The following is a 26,275-nucleotide window of genomic DNA, read 5'->3' as shown; positions in this document are numbered from 1 at the left end:
ACTTAAACAAAACAAACAAAACCAAACAAACTGAACAAATATACCAAAGCAAGCAAAAAAAAAACAACTAAATGCAAAAACAAAACCAAAAGGAAAAAAAGGGAAAACACAAAAACTAAATCGAAAAACAAATGAAAATGAACAGAAACAAAAGCACAAAATTCAACTAAATCAAAACACAAACCAAACCAAACCAATCTCAAAAAACGAAGACAACCTAATCAAAACCAAACCAAACTTTAAAAAAAAAAAATAATAATAATAATAATAAAACTTTTCAGAAGCACTGCATTTAGGCTGATTTTGTATTGATTTTACAAATGAATAACATTTTAAAGAAAACATTCCAGAGAGGCCAGTGAAAAACAACACAAACTTAGCTGGAACATTTTAAAAAGGACACACCAGAATCATGTTTGGTTTCGTTTTGTGTGACTTTGGTTTTTCAAACCATTAAGCTCATGTCTGGACCAGGTCTTGTTAGTAAAATCAATACCAAGATCACTAATAAGCCAAAGATTTCCAACGGCATTAAATAATATATAAAAACAGAGAAAAAAAAGCAACAGATCCAACAATAAGTAAACTGACACCGGAAAAATAAACACTGCAGCACAATCTGGAACACATGCGCAATTTGTTGGAGTCTTAAGAGTTATTCAATACAAACTGTACCACATGCACATACTGCGGCTTCATTGTGACATCAATCCATGTCTTGTGATGGTTAACAAGAATCAGCCCTTTGCATCCCCAGTCACTGCAAACAATTTAAAACTCTTGGCCAAAAGTAGACACAAATTTTCCACATTTTTCAGAGAGGCCAGAATAATAAACGTAGCGTCACTGACTGCTGGTCAGCGAGTACAGCTTGACGTCACAACACAAGGCAGCGCCGCATTCATCTCTGTCTCGTACAGCCGGCTTTTATAGACTTTATAAAATAAACAAGATATGGCCTCATAAAGGTGCCAATCCATCATACTGCAGCGCTGATATTAAACACTCCAGCATGAAAATGATTTCAGAGTATTTATGGAGTGTTTGAATACTTTACACGTTAAGTAAAAGGAGGGAATATCGTACAGTTCCTGCTAGGGCAGCTGCAAAGATCAGTGCGCCTTCCTTTTCGTGTTGATTTTGGATCGAGGACACCCTCCAGAAATTTTATGACTTCCTCCAAACACGGAACTCATTCGGTACAGACTGCAAACAAACACGCAAATGATTACTTCAAGGCCTTCGTCAATCACCATTAAAGGGATAGTTTGCCCAAAAAATGAACATTCGATTCTTTTTTTTTTTTCATGTCGTTCTAAGCCTCTATGACTTTCCTCCTCCTGCAGAATACAAACGGAAATGTTAGGCAGGATGTTAACACTGCTTTTTCCAAAAACAAATAAAAGTTAAGGAAGACAGAGAAATGAAAGAAATCACGTGTGTGGAGGGGAAATTTTCAGCTAGTAATGTTGTCATCTCATATGGACTATTTAGGGATGTGTTAAAACATTGAATCCATATTCGGAAAGGCACGGAAAACTAATAATGTGTTCTGCGGAGCCACTAGGGACACTGTTAGCTGCTTGCTAGTGGTAGCCTGTTACATTACAGTACATAAAATTTCACTTACCACATGAAAGGTGAGATGACTGATAGGAAATGATTTGCAGATCCTGCAGACAAACATCTAATCATATAAAATATGTGGTAAGTACTGTCGCTCTGTATACACACAGAGTACGTGTGATTGCAAATCTCGAAAGTGAAAGTAAAAAGCAAGCACACATTTAAGGTGATTTCAATGTTCTGCATATTAATAACTGCTCCCTGATGCTGGCAATTTATATACAGTATAATAAGCCAAGGATATAATTGCGAGAGAAGGCATTGAAATATATTTTTGCCTCCCATCTCTTATTTATTTCCTTTAGGGGTTCCATAGTACACGTCATTTCCCTTCTTAACATGGTATTTGGATTTGTATGGAAGCCCTTTTCTGACAAATTGCGAATTTCTAAGAAATAGTCACAATTCTAAGAAATAAAGTTAGAATTGCAAGATACAAACTCACAATCTTGACTTTTTTTCTTCAGAATTGCGAGTTCATTTCTCTCAATTGTGACTTTTTTTCTCAGAAAGGCGAGATTATATCTCACAACCTGACTTTTCTCAGAATTGTGGGTTTATATCATGCAATGTGACTTCTAGAAATTGAAAACGTTTATACCTCTCATTTGTGACTTTTTTCCTCAGAAATGTTATTTTATCGCTCTTAATTGTGACTTTTTTCTAAGGTTTGTGAGTTTATATTTCACAACATGACTTTTTTCCTCAGAACTGCAAGTTTATATCTCACAATTGTGACTTTTTTTTCCCTCAGAACTGCGAGTTTGTATCTCACAACGTGACTTTTCTCAGAAAAAAAAAAACAGAATTGCAAGATATAAACTCGAGTCAAGAACTGTGAGTTTATCTCGCAATTCTGACTTTATTATTTTATTTCTTTTTTCCTCAGAATTGAGTTTATTTCTCTAAATTCTGACTTTTTACTCAGAACTGTGAGTTTATATTTCTCAATTGTGACTTTTTTTTCCTCAGGTTTGACAGTTTCTATCTCGCAATGTGACTTTTCTCAGAATTGTGGGTTTATATCATGCAACCGTAACTTTTTTTCTCAGAATTGCGAGTTTATGTCTCACAACGCAACTTTTTTCCTCAGAACTGCGAGTTCATATCTTACAACGTGACTTTTCTCAGAAAAAAAAAAAAAAAAAAAATCAGAATTACGAGATAAAACAGGCTTCCATAGAATCAGGTATAGGGATGGGTATCGTTAAGGTTTTAACGGTATTACTACTCTTACCGATACTGCTTATCGATCCGGTACTTTACCGGTATTCTTATCTGTACGTTTTGTTTTAGGTTTATCTAGGCTATATATAAACAAAACAATTGTAAGTGTTTAATTAACACTGCTTCATATTATGTAAAATATAATTTAATGAAATGTTTATAAAACATTAACTTGTAAATGCACACAGAAATTGATTTTGGTGTGCATATGATGCGCACGTGTTTGGTGTGCATATGATACGCAATGTTTGGCGTTTATATGATACGCAGTTTTGATGTGCACATGATATGCAATTTTTGGCTTTTATATAATACACAGTTTTTGGCGTAGCCTACATATAATACGCACTTACCCCACACTCCTAATCCTAACAACTGCGTATCATATGCACGCAAAGTCCATTTCTGCGTATAAATAGAACACCAAATAGAAACAGAAACTTGTAGTATTGATACTCACTTTCATGAGATCGTGTTGACACATCAGATTTTCTCACAGCTGTTCACGTCCAACACATAAACTGAGTTTAAGTGAATACTCTTCAAGCCGGCCACTTTAAAAAGTGTGTGTGTTTGATCGTTTGGACGCACACTCAAAGCCCAAAGTGTAATTTGCTTGTCCATTTTGGAGCGCACACAGAGCTCAGCCGGGGAAACAGCGTCTCTACCATGGATCACTGTGATTTCAACGTTTTATCAAACATGTCCCGCAATTTATCAACAGTAAAGATTGCATTTTACAACAATCACCGATTGTGCTGATTCTGAAGTTAAGTAACGAATGCGCACCGCTGTGAAGGTAAAGAAGTTGAAAAAATAGTTTTACCTCATCTTCTTTTTTATGATCCTTGGAAGGTAACATCGAATTCAACAATAAAATTAGCTTAATATCACAGCCACAGGCCTAAAGTGTAAGCAGACGTTTGATTGTTTAGTTCTGTCCTCTGTCATTACAGTTCAACAGGGCTTTCATATTGCGCGCTCTGTAGCTCCTCCGCGTGAGCGCGATCTCTCCTCTGAGTTGCGAATAGCAAAATGCATCATAGACAAATGATAGACTAATATTACTGCATATAAAAACAGCTGGTGACTCCAGTGAGATAAAATTGGCAACATAATGTATATATAGCAATAATAAATGTATGTGTATTTTCTTAAACTCTCCAGTACCGATAGCAGAACCGTTAACGCCAGAGTTTTTCGATACTCCGGTCTTTCATAATTTAGCACCGGGGCCGATTTAATACCGGGTTTCAGTACCCATCCCTAATCAGGTACATCCATAATTTTAACAGAATTTGTTTTTTAGTGTTTGATAGCATTCATCCCTATTCGCTTTCAATGTATGGAACAGAACAGAAAAAAAATCTCCCTTTGTCTGAAACAATGCGAGTAAACGATGACAGAATTTTCATTTCATAACCCTTACAGGATGTTATGAACATTTGGAAATCGCTCATATTAAAGATTAACGTGAGAAAGCTTTCCCTAAAGATCACTTGTGAACCATTTTGTCCGTCCATAACACCATTTATTGTAACTTACAGCGAAATACTTTTCTTCCCAGCTGACTCACTAACAGAATGACTGTGAGACAGTGAGTATGTGTTCTGCATTAATGTCCAGCTGCTTTATACAGTATAGATTTTTTGTCCTGTTTTTGGTCATCTCTGCTTTAGACAAAGAGCAATTATTACTCACAGGGGAAATGTCTGTTACAGGCCACTTCCCCTGTAATCATGTCATGTAGCACAGATGTAAAGAGCATGTCCCAAATGACATAACCGTCACTGTAAGACCTGACAGGCACACAAATGTGTGATATGATAACACAGGACTTTTTATTACTTTTTACATTCAATTTAATTTTATTTTTTCAGATAGACAGATGTGTGATAAATGCTTTATGCAAGCTATTTAGAAAGTAAGCTTGCTCTTTTGTTTCGCAGTACACTTAAAGAAGACTTCATGTCTGTAAGACATATCAATCTGTCACCAATTAAAGTCTAGGACAACATCAAGTTAACCGCCTGTGTCTTTTGGTTCCTGTGACATCTGTTTAAGTTTACTGAGCGAGGCATGATGGGTGCATTAATGATTGCAAAAGATGAAGCTGTACCATTAACTACAGCACATATATAAAATGAGTAGAGTAAGATATTACATACGTTTAATATTTACATGCATAAAAATAGTTTGCATGATAACTATTGGGAATATCTAAAGGTGTTTTGATTTCGTGCATACAGTACAGCTGGCTGTTTCAGGTGGAACATGTACATCCCAGTGGAGTGAACTGTAGGCTGAAGGGAAGAGGTCGTAAAGGGACCATCCCACAGGGGTCTTGAAGCAGCAGGCTACAGAGGCCGAGAGGAACGGCCCGACTGAAGAGAAATGCAGAACTGCATTCAGGCAGGTTCTGCATCTCTGAACCTAAACTGCACTAGAATGAAGGTTACAAATGCCCACATACTGTATGGCTCTAAAACAAAAATTGTGTTAGAATAAAACACAGCAGTAAGTAGAGCTTTCTGAAATAAACACTTAAAAGTGTTCTCAAATAAATAACTCTGTAATGATTTTTAAACAACCAATATTAATCATTGATGGGTGTTTTAGGAATTTATCTAAAACATTACTGAGCATCAACTATGGAAATATAAATTATTTTTTATTACATTTTTTCCCCACATATAAATGTGAAATAACTCACATAATAAATAAATCATTTTAAGAATTATTTTAAATAATTTTAACAGTATAAACAAACAAATAAATAAATAGGCCCAGAAAAAAATGCCTAAAATTATCTACAAATTAAAATTAAACTAAAGCCTGTAAAGTCAGTCTTAAGAATGCTTTTTTATTTGTTGCAAACCTTTGTATTTATGAAATTTAAGATGAAATGACTACAGAAACAAAATGATTACTTTTTTCTACACATAAATGTAAAATAACTAACATCAATAATACATTTCTTAATGAAAATAATATTCATAAACAAGCAATGCTACTGTTGACTCCAAATTTGCCAAATAAATAAATAAATAAATAAATAAATAAATAAATAAATAAATAACAACTTACCTAAAACTGAAATTATCTACAAAAGCATAAAGTGTTCACACAATACGATTCCATTTAAACGTCGCTTTTTAGATAAATTTTATTTGTAGGAAAAATTGTTAAAAAAAAAATATTGTAGAATACTGTCTTAGGTGTACGTTTTACCTTAAAATTTAAGGTTAAATGACTATGAAAGCAAAACTATTACTTTTTTTCTACAAATAAATGTAAAATAATTAATATTAATAATACATTTATTAATTTTCATAAACATGTAATGCTCCTGTTGACTCCAAACAAATAGATAAATAAATAATATAAAATAAAAACAAATACATAAATATCAGCTTACCTAAAACTGAAATTATCTACCAAAGCATAAAGTGTTCACATATTACAATTTCATTAAAACTTTGCTTTTTAGATCATTTTATTTGTAGTAAACTGTCTAAGGTGTACTTTTTTAATATTTGTGTGTGGGTGTTTTTTTTTTTTTTTTTTGGCAAACTTTATACTTAAGAAATGAAGATTAAATCTTTGGAAAAAATGTCCTGTTTACATTGATAAAAGCATCTAACAAAGCAATCAGGACACTGTAATATCTGCACATATCATGCACATCTGCATACAGAATTATAATAGGTCATCTTATATTTATTCAAGGAACTACAGTTGTCTTCACACAGAAAAGACAATGTGAAGATTCACATTGACAGCTCACTGAAAACAAGACACGTGCCATGTTTCATGAAAACGTCAACGACGCCTGTCATGCGGCATTTTGTTTGCAAAAAGCAAAGCTGTAAGATTGATTTTTTTTTCCTGCCTTGCCAGCTCTGCTATTTCCTTTTGGTTACACTTGAAAGTCCTCACATACTTGCCTACATCTGTAGTACAGAGGCAGTTCCTGTCCCTAATTAGTGAACTACACCAAGAAGAGAGCGACGATCACACAGCATATAGATATAATTGCATCCTTGGACTCAAAGAATTCACACCAGCAGAAGGCTTTCAAAATGTCCACACATCTAATGACACTTCTTTCCTGAATGTTTCTCTTCATAGATAAAGGGCCAAGAGAGCTCTGGGGTGATGTATTACCATCTTCATCTAGCACTGAAGGACTGTGAATTCAAACAGATGAAAGTATGAGAGACATTCATACTTTTCAACAGGTATAAATCTCCGCAAATAAGTGCGGTGATGGGAACGCATCTGTCATTTCACTGCACGTACGAGCGAATGACTGAACTCCACACGACCCTGTCAGCCAATCTCACCAAAAGCCTGTAAATACGGGCTGTTTCTTGTGCACACCCACAAAAATACATAAATAAATAAAAACTCAACTCTGTACAAATTACCGGTGGTCTAACGGAGCTTAAGCCCAATGGGGGTGGGACGGTGCGAGTGAGACAGATTGTGGAGCTCTAGCGGAGGCTGAAGATGTGTCAGTGAGGTCATGCGGGAGTGTGAAGGCTTGCACACAGGATTCTCGCTGGATTTATGAGGCGGCTGCAGGTTTGGGACTGCACAGGCTCTCGAGAACCAGCAGGGATTTTAGCACTTGCAGGTTCGGAGCCAAAACACATTAAGCCTGGGATTTGCGTAGGTTTGAATGTGTGTGTGTGTGTGTGTGTGTGTACTGAAGATACTAGAAGATGTAGAAGATGCATGTATAAAATACTGTATTTGAAAACGGATTCAAATTTTGTTCTGGGAAAAACTAAAAGAAAAACCTATTAAAAACATGTTAATTGAAAAATAAAGCTAAAATAGTAAAAAAAAAAAAAAAAAAAATAACCATGCCAGGAACACAATTGTTTTTAATTTTTGTAATACAGTATTTTATACATGCAGAAAAATATTATAAAATCAAGTTCTGGCCCTATATTATCTGCATGTACAAAATACTGTATTTCAAAATGCAATCAAAATTGGCATGGTTATTATCATCAAATTAAATGGAAAACAATAAAAAAAAAAAAAAAAGGGTTAAGTAAAGTAAAGCTAAATAGTAAAAAATTTAAATATTAATATTAAATATAAAATAGTAAAGCTAACATAAAATATAAAATAAAATAAAATAAAATATAAATATTAGAATAAATATGATAAACAAAAGTACTAAGCAAAATAACTGGAAAACAATAACTGGAATTAAACTAAAACTGAACTTACAAAAAATTAAATTTCATTAATTTAAATTTATAATAACTAATTAATCTATCAAAATAATTAATAAAATGTTGAATTAATAAAAAGTGAATTAAAAATCATCATAAAAACTATAATAGCATTTTAACAACATTAAAATAACACACAGGCTGCTGATATTGTGTATAATTCAAACTAATTTTTCAAATAGCTAATTTTCAAAATATTTAAAATGTATTAATATTAAATATAAAACAGTAAAGCCAAAATAAAATATAAAACAAAAGCTAATATAAAATATGTTAATATTAGAAGAAAAACTTTAAATAAAAATGCTAAGCAAAATAACTGGAAAATAATAACAAATAAATTGAAATAAAAATAAATTAAACAAAAAATGCAATTAATTTAAATGCATTATAAATAAAAATTGAATAAAATAATTAATAGCACAAAACAAAACAGCGCAAAAAAATAGAAAATATAAAAAAAAGCTCATTAAAAATCTTTATAAAAACTAATATAGCATATAAATAACATTAAAATAACAGGTTTCTAATATTGTGTATAATTCATCTAAGCCCACTATTCTAAAGAAAAATAGCTAATTTTCTAAATATTTCATAAAAATGTCAGTACTTTCTCTGCCTTTGACTCTTTTGATGCTGACAGAATTATTGCTGTATGAATGATTAAAAAAATAAAATAAAATCAAGTTCCGGCCTATATTATTTCCAGCTGAATATGCCATTTTACATTGAAATATGTTAAATAATGAAAGTAAAATGAGTTGAAAATGCCATTTCCTGTTGTTTATGTCAAACTGAAATTAAAATTGACCCGATTTACACATTGAACTTATCAGCACTTGAGAAAAGAAAACCATCTTCATCATATTACATCAAAATAATAAACCTGATTCCTTCTAAAATAATTTTCTTTTTCCATTTTCCTTTCCATTTTCATCCATGTCTAAACTACTGTATAATATCAACCAATTTACTAAGGCACTGTTTTCACAAAGCCATATGAAATGCAAAAGTTTTATGATTCAAAATGAATTCAGTCATATACCAAAGGATAAAATCAAGCTCTATACAATTTTTTTTTTTCTCAATGAATATCCAGTTTCACTTCCAAACACTCTTACATATTGACTTTACTTGTCGGGAAAAACCTTCTTCCAACTCTCACAATAAGACACGACGTATTTAAGAAAGCAGGAATGTGTTTGCCTCACTGTATCTGAAGTGTGCTAATGCACAATGCTGGACTAAACGTGGCTGCGTTTAACCGAGCGAAAACCTCCTCAGGCTGTGCGGCAAAAACAGAAGAGTTTAAGAACACCAACACATAGTAAAACTCTCTTATTCACACTACCTGGCCATCAGACAAACAACAATTGTCACTTCTAGTCTACCCAGTATCTGGCACCGGCAAAACACAGCGGATTTAACCGCATCCATATGTGCGTGTGCTGAAGACGTTACTACAGTATGTCTACGCAGAGACACGTCACCATAAAAGAATGGACTCTAAGCACTATCACAGTAAAAAGAAATCAATTCTCTGCACGCAATGCTCATCTTCCTGAAACGGCATTCGCTCCTTTAGAGATGAGCTTGAGCGGGGGAATAGAAAAAAGACAAAAAGACTGAAAACCAACTAGAAGCAAAATCTGATTAAACCAAACCCTTAGAGAACAAGCACCAGTCATAGATGGAGAAAGATTTTAGTGCTTGGCTCTATTTCCATTATATCCCACATACACAAGAAGTGTCCATCTTCATAATACGACCTCCGTTTTCAATGTCAGGCCTTCTGCAGCCCAATGTGGAATATAGCTTTTGTCTCTTTTTTTTGTCTATAATTTAGTTTATCTCAAAATAAGTGGTTTAACACTGCCTGGTAGGAGGGATGGAGGCTTTCTCCATTCCTCCCCATTGTCAGTTCCTCTCCATCAGTTTGAAATGAAACTACTAGAAACAGGCATATGAGGATAACATCCATGGAGATAAAGCACACAACAGACCGATTCAAAAGAAAAGTGAAAGAAAGAAAACCATTTTTGGCAGCTATTTTTTTTCCAGGACATTTGGGATAGAAAGCAGCTTGCCAAAAGTTCAATAAGCTCTGGATTCTGTCACAAAAATGCTTTTTTTTCTATTTTATGAGATTTACTGAACAAGGAAGGTTAAAAAAAAAAAAAAAAAAAAAAAAAAAAAAAAACACCACCACAGAAGTCACTGTTTTCACGGCTGCTATTAAATGCAATCATTTTAAATTCTAAAAGGTACATTTAAAATAAATACATAAAAATAGTAAAAATAAAATGTGCCGTATAAATTATGTTTTGTATATCTAGTCTAATAAAATAAAATAAAATAAAATAAAATAAAAATAAAAATGAAATTAATTTAAAAAAATGAAATTAAATAAAATGCTGTTTAAAAAATATGGTGCCAATATGCAGACATGCTGTGCATCTCTAAACGGGTCTTATAATCATGATGCACGATTAATTTTCTGTTTGCATTTCCAATATATTTATACAGATTTAATATTTAAAATTTTCTGTTTGCATTTCTAATATATTTATACAGATTTAATATTCATTGCATTGATGTAACTCTTAAATTATGTTAAAAAAAAACAAAAAAAAAAAACAGAAGTCATTAATACTTTTCTATGATAATTACATTATTGTCCATCACTGTTTTTATGGCTGCTATCAAACACAATCATTTTAAATTCTTAAAGGTGCATTTAAAATAAATACATGAAAATAGTAAAAATACAATTACAGTATAAATAATATTTGCATATCCAGTTTCAAACAATTCTGATAACTTAAATAGAAAATAATAAAATAAAATAATAAAACTAAACTAAACTAAACTAAACTAAATTAAATTAAATTAAATTAAATTAAATTAAATTAAATTAAATTAAAAGCTGTTTATGGCTGATATTAAATACAATCATTTTAAATTCTTAAAGGTGCATTTAAAATAAATATATAAAAATAGTAAAAATAAAATGTACATTATACATATTTGTATATCCAGTCTCAAACAATTCTGATCACTTAAAATAAAATAAAACAAAAAGCTGTTAAAAGATATAGTGCTAATATGCAGATATGCATACATACTGTGCATCTCTAGAAGCGTCTTAAAATTATGATGCACGATTCATTTTCTGTGTGCATTTCCAATATATTTATACAGATTTAATATTAGAATAGAATATACAGATAGAAATTAGAATAAAATAAAAATAAAAATAAAATAAAATAACAAAAGTTGGAACAAATATGTTGCCAATATGCAGAAATGCCAAAATACTGTGCATCTCCAGTCCTTGAGTGTCTTATAAGCATGATGCATAATATTCTGTTTGCATTTCTAATATATTTATACAGATTTAATATTCAAAAGGCGAGCAGTATGCCTTGACGTAACTCTTAAATTATGTTAAAAAAACAGAAGTAATTAATACTTTTCTATGATAATTACTTTAATGTCCATCACTGTTTTCATGGCTGCTATCAAAAACAATCATTTTAAATTCTTAAAGGTGCATTTAAAACAAATACATACAAATAGTAAAAATAAAATTACAGCATGCTATTTTGCATATGCAGTCCCAAGCAATTCTGATCACTTAAACAGAAATTAGAATAAAATAAAATAATAATAGTTGAAACAAATATGGTGCATCTCTAGTCCTTGAGTGTCTTACAACCATGATGCATAATTTTCTGTCTGCATTTCTACTATATTTATACAGATTTATTATTCAAAAGGCGAGCAGTATGCCTTGATGTAACTTTCCTAACCTTGATGTTAAAAAGAATCAATAATCAATATGCTTGCAATATGATTTAATATGCTGCTATATAAAAGAGAACACAAAAACCATAATTACAAAAACTAAATTCAACAGAACTCTTATTTACTCCATCACAGGTCCTCACAAGTCCTACAACACCCAGCTGCTCAAACAAATAAAATGCACATGACTGGAAAACATCTAAGCCATTCTGACAGAGTGAACACCCAGTGAGATTTGCGATTCAGCTTCAACGAGCTGAATATTTGCTCTGAAGCTGCTTTGAGCACAGTTATAAACGGATCAAGCCAAAACAGCCCAATAGCCAAGATGCCATATGAGGATTTAGCTTTTAAAATTCACTTAAACCAACAAGCCGCTCTCATATTATGTGCAGACTGCCCTTCTACCAGTATATTTTGAGCTTTCCTCAAAGTTTCAGACTAAGGAGTTTTTCTCAGACGTCTGGCAGTGTTTCCAGCTCCTGCTGAATACTAACGCGTGCCTCATCACTCTCGGATTTAACCTACATGACTGATAGAAGAGGGGAAGTGTTAAATATTTGACTTCCCTTCATGAGTAAATTGGCTGTAACCATGAGGGATTTGGGGAGCACAGAGTCGACGGATAAAAGCCATCCGAGTCTGCACTTAGTAATCCGCTGCTCTTAATGAGACTTTTCAAATGAATCTGCAACTTTGGGCCTGAAGACAAGTGTAGAGCTACTGAAGATGATTTACTGAGCTCAGCCTCAGACGACAAACCTCACTGCCATTAAAAATTTATGGAGCCAATGTCTGGCCCTACATGAAATTTTTCTATGTATACCATTTATAATCTTAAAAATATACACCACTACCAGTCAAAAGTTTTTGAACTCTTCTGCTCACCAAGCCTGCATTTATTTGATCCAAAGTACAGTAAAAACAGTAGAAGTTTGAAATATTTTTACTATTTAAAATAAATGTTTTCTTTTTGAATATATTTTAAAATATAATTTATTCTTGTGATTTCAAAGCTGAATTTTTAGCATCATTACTCTAGCCACATCAACCTACAGAAATCATTCAAATTTTCTGATTTGCTGTTTAAAAAACATTTATTATTATTAATATTATTATTATGTTGAAAACAGCCGAGTAGAATTTTTTCAGGTTTCTTTGATGAAGAGAAAGTTCAGAAGAACAGCATTCTTCTGATAAAAAAATAAATAAATTTGTAACATTATTAAATATCTTTATTAACGCTTTTGATCAATTTAATTTAAATGTTAAATAAAAATACTAATGATAATAATAATTAATAATAAATGTTTATTGGACAACAAATCAACATATTAGAATGATTTCTGAAGTATCATGGACTAGAGTAATGATGCTGAAATTTTAGCTGTGATGGGGTAATAAATTACATTTTAAAATATATTTAAATAGAAAGCAGTTATTTTAAATAGTAAAAATATTTTAACATTTTACTGCTTTTACTGTACTTTGGATCAAATAAATGCAGGCTTGGTGAGCAGAAGAGAAAAAAAAACCAACATTAAAATCTTACTGTTCAAAAACTTTTGACTGGTAATGTACATACATTTTTTCATTCAGATCAAGACAGAAAAGAGAGACAGAAACCTGCACCTTCTGCCTGAGAGCTACTATAAGTCTGGAAGATGTGACCATAAAGTGAGAAAATATACGTTTGTTTCTAATTGACCAAACAAGATCAATTTTGGAGTAAATTAGCAAATCATATTTAGAATAAAAAACATCAACGTGTGCAATGCGCACTAAGCATTAGGCCAAGGCTTTGACTTCCAATTTTCTATCAGTTTTGCAACAGGCAATCAGCAATTTAGAAAAGAGACAGCAAAGAAAAGCAGCAGCAAAGATAAACAGGAATTACATTCAGATAACATTTACTGGAGAGACATTTATTGGAGCAGAAGCTGAGATAAGATAAACAAAATAAATGTGAGGGACTGAAATGTCACACGATATGAGCTTGCGCAAAACACAAAGCAAAAATGCAAGATGCTATCCAAAGAACTGTTGGAATTAGAAAACCAATAACTATTTAAATGTTTTGTCTAATAAAATCTACGATTATGGTGGGAAAACAGCCTTGGAATTGTCTTTAAGCACAAAAGGAGGTAATATGATGCCAGAACCTTAATGCATCTCAGCAATTCTCCATGAGCCACAACTGAAGTATCACCAGAGGAGAAAATATACAAAAAAAAAAAATAAATAAAAAAATAAAAATAAATAAAATAAAATAAATAAATAAATAAAATAAAATAAAATAAAATAAAATAAAATAAGCAATATTTAGTCTTAGTTTGGTGAGACGTTTGAAGATTTCCATATCTGAAGATGTGCCAGCATTCCAGATGGCCACAGTCCTACAGTAATCATTCCAGCTCAAATGGGAATGTGCTCCGATAAGCTGGTGCTACTGATACGCCAAGTGTAACAAACTTCATAATCAAACGGCAAACAGATATCTAAATTCTCAAGTTGAATGTTTGGGTTGCCCTGCCTTGAATGGCTAAGGAGAAAAGAAATGCAGTACTTTCAAAAGAATTAAAAAAATAATAATGGATGATCAGGATATGAAGATTTATCACAAGAAAGTAATAATCTTTGAATTGCCGGTATAGAGTCACGCAGAGCTCTCGTTCGAATATGAAACTTAATATTTAACAAATAAAGAAAGACATTTATTACCTAGCAAGGCCATAACTGTGGAAAGCACAACGGGGATCAAAAAGTTGAAGATGAAATTATTTTGGCCTTGGGTTTGCTTGCTTTCTAAACTGCTCTCGGTATTTCAGCCAGGTCAGCAGTCCGATTTGATCATAGACACAGAAGAATGACATTTGAAGAATTTTTAGGCCTATGTGCCAATGTATTCGAGCTTTCCAAGGTAGCCAAAAGAAATGCCTTGCAGCTATGCATCACCATTTCCCAAAAATATAAAGCTTGACCACAAAAGAGGAAAATCTGAAACGTAAATAAAGTGATGAGATTGAGAAACCTCAATCCATTCAAACTCAAAACTGCTCCCTGTGAAAAAGTTATTGAGTGCAGCCACAGAGAGACCTCCTAGCATAAACTTCTGCTTCCTAAATCGCTGCTGTTTATTTAGCCTGAATGGTTCGGCGAGCCCGTGTGTGCGTCCACAATCCTATGCGGCAGTTATGAGATACTGACTCATCCCTTTTAGCGGTCACAAAAGTCATGGAGAACTTTTTGTAAAAAACATAACAAATTAATGGACCACCGTGACCCAAGTCCACTCTGAAAACAACAACTCTAGCATATTAAACCACTTATTCAGACTGGACTACCTTCCAAAATGAATTGTGTGACCAAAATATATACAGTTGAAGGCAAAAGTTTACACACACCTTGCAGAATCTGCAAAATGTTCATTATTTTACCATAATAAAAGGGGTCATACAAAATGCATGTTATTTTTTATTTAATACTGACCTGAATAAGATATTTCACATTATACTACATTCACATATAGTCCAGTTTACATATGCTTGATTGTTAATAATGTGTTGTTACCTGAATGATCCACAGATGTGTTTTTTTGTTGTTCAGTGATAGTTGTTAATGAGTTCGTTGTTTGTCCTGAACAGTTAAACTGCCCAATGTTCTTCAGAAAAACCCTTCAGGTCCTACAAATTCTTTGGTTTTCCAGGGTTTTTGTATATTTGAACCCTTTACAACATTGACTGTATGATTTTGAGATCCATCTTTTCACACTGAGGACAACTGAGGGACTCGTATACAACTATTACAGAAGCTCACTGATGCTCCAGAAAGAAACACGATGCATTAAGATCCGGGGGTGAAAACTTTTGAATTTGAAGATCAAGGGTGGATTTAACTTATGTTGTCTACTGGGAAACATGAAAGTATCTTCTGTAGCTTCTGAAGGGCAGTACTAATGAATAAATATGATATTTAGCCAAAATAAGAAAAACAAACACATCTTCATTCTGTTCAAAAGTTTTAACCCCCAGGCTCTTAATGCATCGTTTTTCCTTCTGAAGCATCAGTGAGCGAACAGGGGCAGTTTAACTGTTCAGGACAAACAAGGGACTCATGAACAACTATCACTATTAAAAAAAAAAAAAAAAAAAAAAAAAAAAAAAAAAAAAAAATTGTGTAAAATTTTAAACGGGGTCATTTTTATAAATTCAACTATTATTTTCTCTCGTGGACTATATGTACATATATTTTATGTGAAATATCTCATTCAGGTCAGTGCTAAATAAAAAATAACATGCATTTTTTTATGATCCCTTTAATTTTGCAAAAATAATTAACATTTTGCAGATTCTGCAAGGTGTATGCAAAATTTTGGCTTCAACTCTCTGAAGCACCAATTTAACTAACCTTATCTCCTCAGGTAAAACTACTTCCAGGGTTTTGCAGCTTTTGCAGGCACTTTCACCATGGCAGAGTCTGTATGGACTGTGTTGCTGAGTGAGACCTCCGGTGCACCGTCAGCAGAGCTCTCCGAAACTAATAATCTGAAACGAACATGGACTTGTGATTCTGCTGTGTAGGTTACAATGTTTGAACTCGGCCTGGTTGCTGCATCGTCGTAAAGCAAATCCAGGGCTGTTTGCATTGGCTGCGCTTGACCAAAGAAAACACGCTGGATGTGATTGAGTGCCATCTGACAAGCTGTGGTATATGGCAGCCTGTTTGTGTACATGTATGTGGGCACCTTGAGGTCATCCAGTGTTTAACTCTATGTTTCGTAGCACTAAGTACATATAAAGAACCTGAAAGTTCCCAAAAGACATTGCGTTAAAAGCCTTTCTACGGAAATTATGGATTCCTGAACACCACACTCCATCTTCTGCCAGACCAGCGCTGGACCGGAGGGGACAGGGAACAATAAATTAACCAGTCAGCAACTACAACCCAAACAAAGGCTTACTTCGGCCCACGGTTTATATTAGGGCTTACAGTACAAAGACTCCTGCCTCTGAGACTCCTGTGAGACACAAAAAGGGACTCAATTCTTACTTTTAACCTTGTAAGACACTATTTTTAACACATAATGGAAGTGGAGACCACAGACAGCTGTGATCATCATTTACACTCACTAATAAGGGAAAAAAAAAGGTTATACAGGTTTGGGATAACATGAGGGTGAGCAAATGATGACAGAATACTGATTCTTGTGAACTCTTCCTTTCACCAGCTAGTGTTTTAAAACAAACTTAAAGGGACAGTTCACCCAAAAATGAAAATTCTGTTATTAATTAATCTCCCAAATGTCGTTCCACACCCGTAGGACCTTCGTTTATCTTCTGAACACAAGTTAAGATATTTTTGATGAAATCCAAGAGCCTCTAATGCTGCACAGACAACAATGCAACTACCAAGTTCAAGGCCCAGAAAGGCAGTAAGGGCATTGTTAAAATGGTCCATGTGACATGTGGTTCAACCATAATGTAATGAAGCTACATCAATGCTTTTTGTAAGTAATAAAATACAAAAATAGCAAATTTATTCAACAATTCCTTCTCTTTCGTGTGAGTCTTCGACGCATGTATACTAGACGACCACGATGCATACATGTGGTCCTGCTGACGCACAATTTACCTAAAATCCTCATAACTTTACCTCACTATTTTACCCAGACCCAGAAATTAAAAGCAGTGAGAGACAAACAAAATAAAAGTACAACTCCTGCTTCTCTGGGCAAATGTCTGCCAAAAAAAGACACTGAGAGAAAAATAAAAAAAATGAAAATATAAAAGAGAGAGACTATTATTAGAAATGAAAAAGAGTGTGGGAATATTACAACCTTTCACAGATTTTTTTGCTGTTGGTGTTTTCCTGTATTCTTGGCTTGCTCTCCGAGCATCTCAGCTTGTTACAGCCTTTGCAGCTTTCATATAAACTACTAACAAATAACACACGAGCGCTTTCCACTAAGGTTTTCCTTTAACTCCTGTATGTGTATGTGAATGATATTCACCTCACATTGTTCTAATTTTGTCATGAGTGCTACATTGCTTGAATTACAGCTAAATCAGAACGACAGCTCTACAGTAGAAAAACATCACAGCGCTGAAATACTGCTGAAGTGGCAACCAACTCTGACATTATAGAAAATGGAGCCATTCCACTCTAAACAATATTAGCATTCATGTCATGAGAAGATGCCTTCATGGTTCGGCTACAGCACTTTAATAACTCCAGTGTGCTACAAAATAGACGAGAAATGGACCATGAATACACACAAAATTTAGAATACTGCACTTTAAAGAACTACTGAGGGAAAACTGCAATGAAAATTGACATTTTGAGTGCTCGCAACAAATTCCTTAATTGTTCTTAGTAACATTTGACTAAATGCTGCGAATGGATCAAGCAGCGGATCTTCGTAAACCAAATTTGTAAACAAAAATCAAGCTAAATGAAAGATTCTAGTTGGCAACCACAGAAGCTTTCCCTTTATTACATATGGTTTTATGAAGTGGCATAAAAGCAAGTCATTGGAACACATCTGTATTGTAAACAAGGACACAAAATTCAAAAGACTGTAATAATGCTGTGAAACACTACAGAGAATAAAACAGCGGGCTGGAAAAAGATGAGACACAACAGCTGTAGAAAATACTTTTCCTGTGCAAATTAGCATAAACAACAAAATATACACACGTGAAATGAGAGAGTGGGTTTACCCCGCAGACGTCCCTGTGATCATTAATCACACTGCTTAAACTGCCTCTTTGTTATGATAATGAACATGAATTCATATTTCTTCTCTCCCTCTTGGTTTTATAGAAATGAGCGCTCTGTGGAGAACGAGGTTTAAGTACCAAAAGGCCTTAATTTGAACCTTTCACAATCATTCAATGAAACCTTTCAGTTTACATAGTCAAAGTTCATTAGGGTTAGATCACAGGTGGTCTCTTTAAATTACATAGAGCTGATTGCTGCTGCAGTGATGACGGTCTTTGTATAAAATGGGGACATTAAATTGAAAACCAGGATTTGTTTTGCTCCTTTGAAATGAAATCGCTCACAATTACTATGTAGCTATACAAAGACTTGCAGAACTCAAAACTTCCTCCCCACCCGGATGATTTCAAAGGAAATTAAGATACAAAAATGTCATTTAGAATTTGTCATAGTTGGCATCTACTAACTTAAATAAGCTATTTGTTTTTGTCAGTTTTGAGTACATGCATCGCCGTATACAGTGCCTTGCGAAAGTATTCAGTCTTATGTTAAACTGCTTTAAATTACTTTTTTCCCCACATTAATTTACACTCCATACAGCATAATGACGAAGCAAAAACAGATTTGTGACAACTTCGCAAATAAAACACTAAAAAAAGTACATTCCATAAGTATTCATACCCGTAACTTAGTTGAAGCACCTTTACAGCCTCAGGTCTTTTGGGGTATGATGTGACAAGCTTCGCCCAGATAGCACACGTACGTCTACAAGATGTCTGTTAAAGATCACTTAATTTGGAAAGCATCTGCTGTGTACAAACATCTGACAGACGTCTGTAAGATGTCAGTTTTACATACGTTCTAAATCATAAACATCTTAAAGAGACCTAATAGACATCTGAAAGGAAACATCCTATAGACGTATTGCAGATGAGCAAACTGTAAAAATACGTCTTCCAGATGTACATGCAGATGTCAAATAAATGTCTCCGTGATGTATGTGTGCTATCAGGGGCACATCAGCATTTGGCAGTTATCTGTCATTCTTCGCCTTACCTCTTCACCACTCAAGCCCTGTTAACTTGGATGTGGGCTGACAGACTTTCTTAGGTTTCTCCAGAAATATTTGATTGCGTTCATGCCAAGGCTGTGGCTGGGCCACTCAAGGACATTCACAGAGTTGTCTATAAACCACTCTTGCTGTGTGCTTAGGGTCATTATTCTGCCCAGTCTGAGGTTCTGAATGCTCTGGGTTTTCATTAAGACTATCTCAATATTTTGGTGCATTGAGCTTTCCTTCTACTCTGACGAGTCCCTCAGTACCTGATGCTGAAAAACAGCCCCACAGCATGAGGCTGCAACCAGCACACTTTACTTTTGGGATGGTACTCTGCAGGTGATGAGCAGTGCTTGGTTTTCTTTAAACATGATGCTTGGAATTGAGGTTCATCAGACCAGAGAATCTTGTTTCTCACAGTCTTTTGGTGCTTTTTTGTAAATTCCAAGTTTTCATGTTTCTTCACTGAGGAGAGGATTGAGTTTGGCCACACCGCAATAAGGACAGGTGATGTTTGTCCTTCTGTAAGTTTCTTCAATCTGCATATATGATCATGGACCTCAACTAGAGTAACCATCAGCTTCTTGGTCAGCAGTATAACCAAGCCCCTTCTCCATCAATTACTCAGTTTGGCCAAGAGGCCATCTCTAAGAAGAGTCCTAGATGTTCCAAGCAACTTCTATTAGGGATAATGGAAGCTACATGCTTCTGTGAACCTTCAATTTATCAGATTTTTTTTCCAGAACTCTTCTCCAGATCTGTGCCATCACCTAAGCCTATTTCTGAGCTCTACAAGCAGTTATTTTGACCTCAGGGCTTGGTTTTTGCTCTGATATGCATTTTCAGCTGTTAGACCTTTTCTGAGAGGTGTGTGCCTTTCCAAATCATACCAATTCAAATAAATTGGCCACAGTTTAACTCCACTCGAAGTGTAATAACACCTATGAGCGTGATATGAGCGCTCCTGAGCTAAATTTCAAGTGTTTCAGAAAAGGGTGTGAATACTTATGCAATGGAATCATTTCAGTTTCTTATTTCTAATAAACACGCAAAGTTGTTGCAAACCTGTTTCGTGCTTTGTCATTATGCTGTATGGAGTGTAGATGTACAAAAAAGTCATTTAAAACAGTTCAATGTTAGGCTGCAACATAAAACGTAAAGAAAAAGAAGAGGTATGAATATTTTCGCAAGGCACTGGAAGTGTTAATTTAATTCCAGTATCATTTACAGTATAATACACAGTAAAAAGTACAGTAAACAGTAATACTAAGAAATAGATTACACTTTAAAATAACAGCTTCCCATTTTAAAATATTTAAAAATGCAATTTATTCCTGCGATTCAAAGCTAAACTTTCAGCATCATAACTTCAGTCTTCAGTGTCACATGATCCTTCAGATATCATTCTAATACGTTGATTTGTTGCTAAATTATTATTAGTGAATCATTTATATATCAAGGTAGGGTGGGAAACAGTCATGTCCAACAACAATATTGTTTTGTTGTGCAAGAACCTTGACTAACATTATAAGTGGAATTTACAGGGGAAAAATAAAATGCTACAAAAGAGCAGCATGTGGGCCATTTACGAGTAAACAAAAATTCCTAAAAGCAACTTTAAGCCAGAAAAAAAAAAACACCAAACTAAAGTGCAACCCCTGAACACGTTTCCCTTGAATGGAGCCAAATGGATGCACGGTTCAGCAACCGTGCCATTTAGCTGAAGCAAGAAATGTAAAATGGCAGCACCGCCTCAGGAGGACTCTGCATCTTCACGAGCGCGAGGAAGATGCTGCGTGTGAGAAGTGCCCTTTAAAACGCCACCTCAAGGACCATCAGTATTTGCAGAGCAATGCAGTGCACGATCAATAAAGACAGAAACATTTCACAGCAAACATCACATCGGCATGGCCTTGATACTTCGCACAGGTTTTCAGAGGAAGGTCACAAATCTAATTTCGACCTCCAGACGCTCTGCTCGCTGAACAAGTAATTACATGAGTGGGCGAGTCGGCTGAGCATAATGCTAATTGATAATTAGGGAGTGAGAAATTATAAGCAGAAACAATAAAATGACCGAATCTGCAAGCAATTCATCTGCCGTCGCTAGATGAATAACATACTCCTCTGGTAGGAGATAAAATGCTTTTGCTTTAGTATTTTAATCACACTAAACACATTATAATTTACATTATAAATAAATTCTATGCATACATTAGAGAAAATTCTGAATTCAGGTGAAGCATGTCAGATATTCAGGTCAGCCAAAACCAATCAGCTCCACATGATCATCTCCATCATACTAGATATCTCCAAATTATCAACGGATCACCTCCGCTGCTGTGTGGTTGTGTGGGAAGAGCGAGTCTTGTGTTTCCAGATGCATTAACTCAAGTCTAAGGGTAGACAGCAGAGGAGAGAGCCGCTCAGACACAGTAACCACAGAGCACTATATATAGAGGAGCAGTGACAGATCACTGGATCTGGGCTCTCTTATGTGTAACTCCGGGAAAAACAAACACTAAAGCCTTGCAACGCTTCTCACGCGCCTCTCTGCAAACTAAACGGTAGCTGAAAATACATAAATTAAATCAGACAAGGAAACAGGAGAGATACAGGATATAGTTTCACATGTACAGAAGAAATACTTCTTGTTATATCTCAAACATTCTGCTTACAGCATAAGATCTTTTTTGAACAGTCATTTGAGCATCTTTCACCAAAACGTTTTAACTGCTCCACCTCTGAAATACTTTTTGGATGACATCACTAAACCCTCCTATATTTCAGGCCCTCAAGCTCTACAAAAAAAAAAATAAAATAATTTATTTTTGTATTTATTTATTTATTTAACCTCAAACTACTTTCCTTTTTGGATGAAATATTATTTCAACCCACCTATGTGAATACATTTTTTTTTTTTTTTTTTTTTTTTACAAAATAAAATATAGAATAAACATGCATTATTATTATATAAACACACATATAAACAAACATACAATTATTATTATTAGTAGTAGTAATATTAGTATTATTAAAACAATTTAATTAAATTATTTCAACTCTAAAACTACTTTTCTTTTTGGATGAAATCTTATTTCTACCCACCTAATTTTTTCAAGTGAATCATTTTTTATGAAATACAAAATAAATACGCAACATTATTATATAAACACACATATAAACAAACATGCAACTATTATTATTATTATTATTGCTGTTGATGTTGTTGCTATTATTAAATATTATTAATTAAATAAATAAACTTATTTATTTTTATTACTTTTTATCATTATTAAATTATTCCACCTCTAAAACTATTTTCCTTTTTGGACAAAATTTTACATTTCAACCAACCTAAATTTTAAGTAAATATTTTTTTAACATAAACAATTAAATACAATAACAACAAAACAAAACACACATGCAACATTAAAAATTATTTACAAGTAAAAATATAAGAAAAAAAAGCAATATTACTATACAGACATGCATAAACAAATATAACTGTGTTATTATTATTATTATTATTATTATTATTATTAATAAACCTCTGAAACTTTTTTTTTTTGGATGAAATTACTATTTCAACCCCTCAAGTTCTACATTTTTTAAGTGCATACATTTTCAATCAAATACAACACTGGAACATTTATTTTATTAATATTGGAAATGCAATCACTTGAATAAAATAAAATAAAATAAAAGTAAAATAAGGCAATATTATTATATAAGCATACATATAAACAAACTTTTGAAAGAATTGTAAAGGAATGAGGGCAAAGGGTGATACACCCGAATGCACAACAGAGTCACCGCTTACGCTGACCTCAACGACACAGATTCTTTTAATTCATGATATATGCATGCAGAGAGCATAGCATCTTCCTTCATTCAAATTTGAATTTTTGATCAGCAAACAAGACAAAAACAGACAAAAGAATTTGTTACGGAAGCCATTTTGATTCTTGAAGCAGCTATACAGAGAAATACAAATGTGCTCGTGGTGGGCAGGTGCTCCTGTATGGGATGATGCCTACAGAGCACCACTTCATCATACACTGACAGAAGGCATTAGAGCATACGCATACCATCTGCGTGTATGTGTGCATACGTGTCCATGTGTACACACAAGGCCATGTCATAAATTCACACCTGTTCCCTTAAACACAGCCACACACACCCAGAGCCGAACTTAACACATGCTTCATTGACATACCAGGGCTTCCATCCAACTGAACCACCCACATGGTAACCCACTTAACTTGTTGAATACCACGGTGCTAGTATAGGAAAAAGTTGGTAAAAACATGCCTAATTAAAGCAGAATTCTCATTGCCTTTACTTTGGATACTGCAGTCATAATGACCTTTCATTAATTTCTTAGTGCATATAATCTTTTTTTTTTTTTTTTTTTTTTAATAAAATGTATAAACTCTAGCATATGTAAATAGACTTTAAAAAAATATATATTATGATGCAACTTTTATGAAAGTCAAAATTACTACATGCCAAATCATAATTATGACATCCAAAGAAAAAGCATGACAATCTAAAATTATGAGAAGTAAACTTTGTCATAACTGACTACATAATAAAGACTTACTATTTTGACGTAAAATATTAAAACTTAAAACATCAAAATGACATCCGATAAGGTCAATTATCTCATAATTCTGATGGTTTAATCTCATAATTACAATTTAGTATCTCAATTTCGACTTAATCTTAAAACTTCAAAGTCAAGACATAAGTCAATTCTCTCATAATTTTGATTTTTAAACATATAATTACGATTTAGTATCTTAATTTCAACATAAAATATTAAAACTTAGAACATCAAAATGATGACATAAGTTAATTATCTCATAATTTTGATTTTTTAATCTCATAATTACAATCTCAATTTCAACATACAATACTAAAACTTAAAACAAAATAACAGGTCAATTCTCTCATAATTTTGATGTTTTAATTTTATAATTATGATTTCTCAATTTCAACTTAAAATCTTAAAGCATCATAATTATGACATAAGTTTCTCAATTTCAATGTAAAATTTTTAAACCTAAAACATCAAAATGATGACATACGTCTCTTAATTTTGATGATTTAATCTCATAATTGTGATTTACTATCTCAATTTCATCTTAATTTTTTTTTACTTAAAACATCAAAATTATGACATAGGTCAATTATCTCATAATTCTGATGCTTTGATATCATAATTACAATTTAGTATCTCAATTTCAACTTAAAATCTTAAAGCATAAAAATTATGACATAAGTTTCTCAATGTTTATGTTTTAATCTCATAATTACGATTTAGTATCTCAATTTCAATGTACAATTTTTAAACCTAAAACATCAAAATGATGACATAAGTCAATTATCTCATAATTTCGGTTGTAATTTCATAATTACAATGTAGTACCTCTATTTCATCATAGAATCTTAATTGACTTGTCCTAATTTTGATGTTTTAAGTTTTCTTTCATAATTTTGATGTTTTAATTCCATAACTATGACTTAGTATCTCAATTTTGTAAAATCTTAAAACATCAAAATTATAACAAGTCAATTATCTGATAATTTTGATGTTATAATTTAGATATTTAGTATCTCAATTTCAAATTGAAATCCGATTATTATAAGTATCTAAAGTTCAACTTTAAATCTCATAATTTTTCTTAGTATCTCAATTTTGATTTTTAAATCTCAATTGCGACAAATGCCATATTTGATTTTTTATCTTAGAATTTTGAGTTACTCATAATTTTGACTTTTTATACCTTAATGACTTCATAATGACTCATATTTGATTAAAAAACTTTTTATCTCACTATTATAACTTAGTATCTCATATTTTTGACTTTGATTATCTACCACTTTTCACATGCTGCATATTTTATTTATATACTTACACTGTTATTTACTATTGTCTAGACTTTCACTGTTGTCTTAAAACTGCACTATGGAGAATTGTTGTCATATTTCTCTATGACTGGATGTTTTGACTCATCACAAATTTTGCACACTAAAACTACAGTTCAATAAATTGTAACACAAACTTAAAAAGATAAACAACTGGTAAACAGCTTTCCCCTTGTATTGAACAAAGCCATGCAAAAATTCTGTCACAATGCTCCTCACACGTTTACTTTATTAGCTACCCAACAATGCCTTTACACTGTGGAAAAACAGCAAAATCGCCAAGTCCTCAGGAAAGACATTTTACAGCTTAATGCTGATGAATAAACATTGTGATCTCATTCTAAAAGGTGTGTTTGCCAAACGTGGTGCGTTAATTGTATCTAACTTCAGTATCTGTTACTGAAAATGAGCCTATTAACTTGTTCCAGAAAATGAGCTAATAAAACGGCATTTTCCACATAAAGATAAACTGATTACACCATAAATGCAATAGCTGCCAGTGCCAATGTTATATACGAGTGCTAAATGTTAAAAACCTACATTCACTGTTATGCAGGGTTGACCTGCTCAGTTCGTTTTAGACTAAAAGCTACAGATATAGCTTGAAAACCTGCATCAATCTGCGAGTATTAAATATGAAACATCTCAGCGA

At 33.2% G+C, this 26,275-nt stretch overlaps 1 protein-coding gene across 2 annotated transcripts in view; it reads right to left on the bottom strand.

The window, feature by feature from the left end:
• tmtc2b (transmembrane O-mannosyltransferase targeting cadherins 2b) overlaps positions 1–26,275 on the bottom strand; it is a 136,671-nt gene that overhangs the window by 39,425 nt on the left and 70,971 nt on the right. The window lies entirely within an intron of this gene.

This window comes from Labeo rohita, chromosome 18 (assembly GCF_022985175.1).
Source record: "Labeo rohita strain BAU-BD-2019 chromosome 18, IGBB_LRoh.1.0, whole genome shotgun sequence".
Classification (NCBI taxonomy): Eukaryota; Metazoa; Chordata; class Actinopteri; order Cypriniformes; family Cyprinidae; genus Labeo; species Labeo rohita.
The sequence above is the reverse complement of the archived record's forward strand: the minus strand, read 5'-3'. Positions and strand labels throughout refer to the sequence as shown.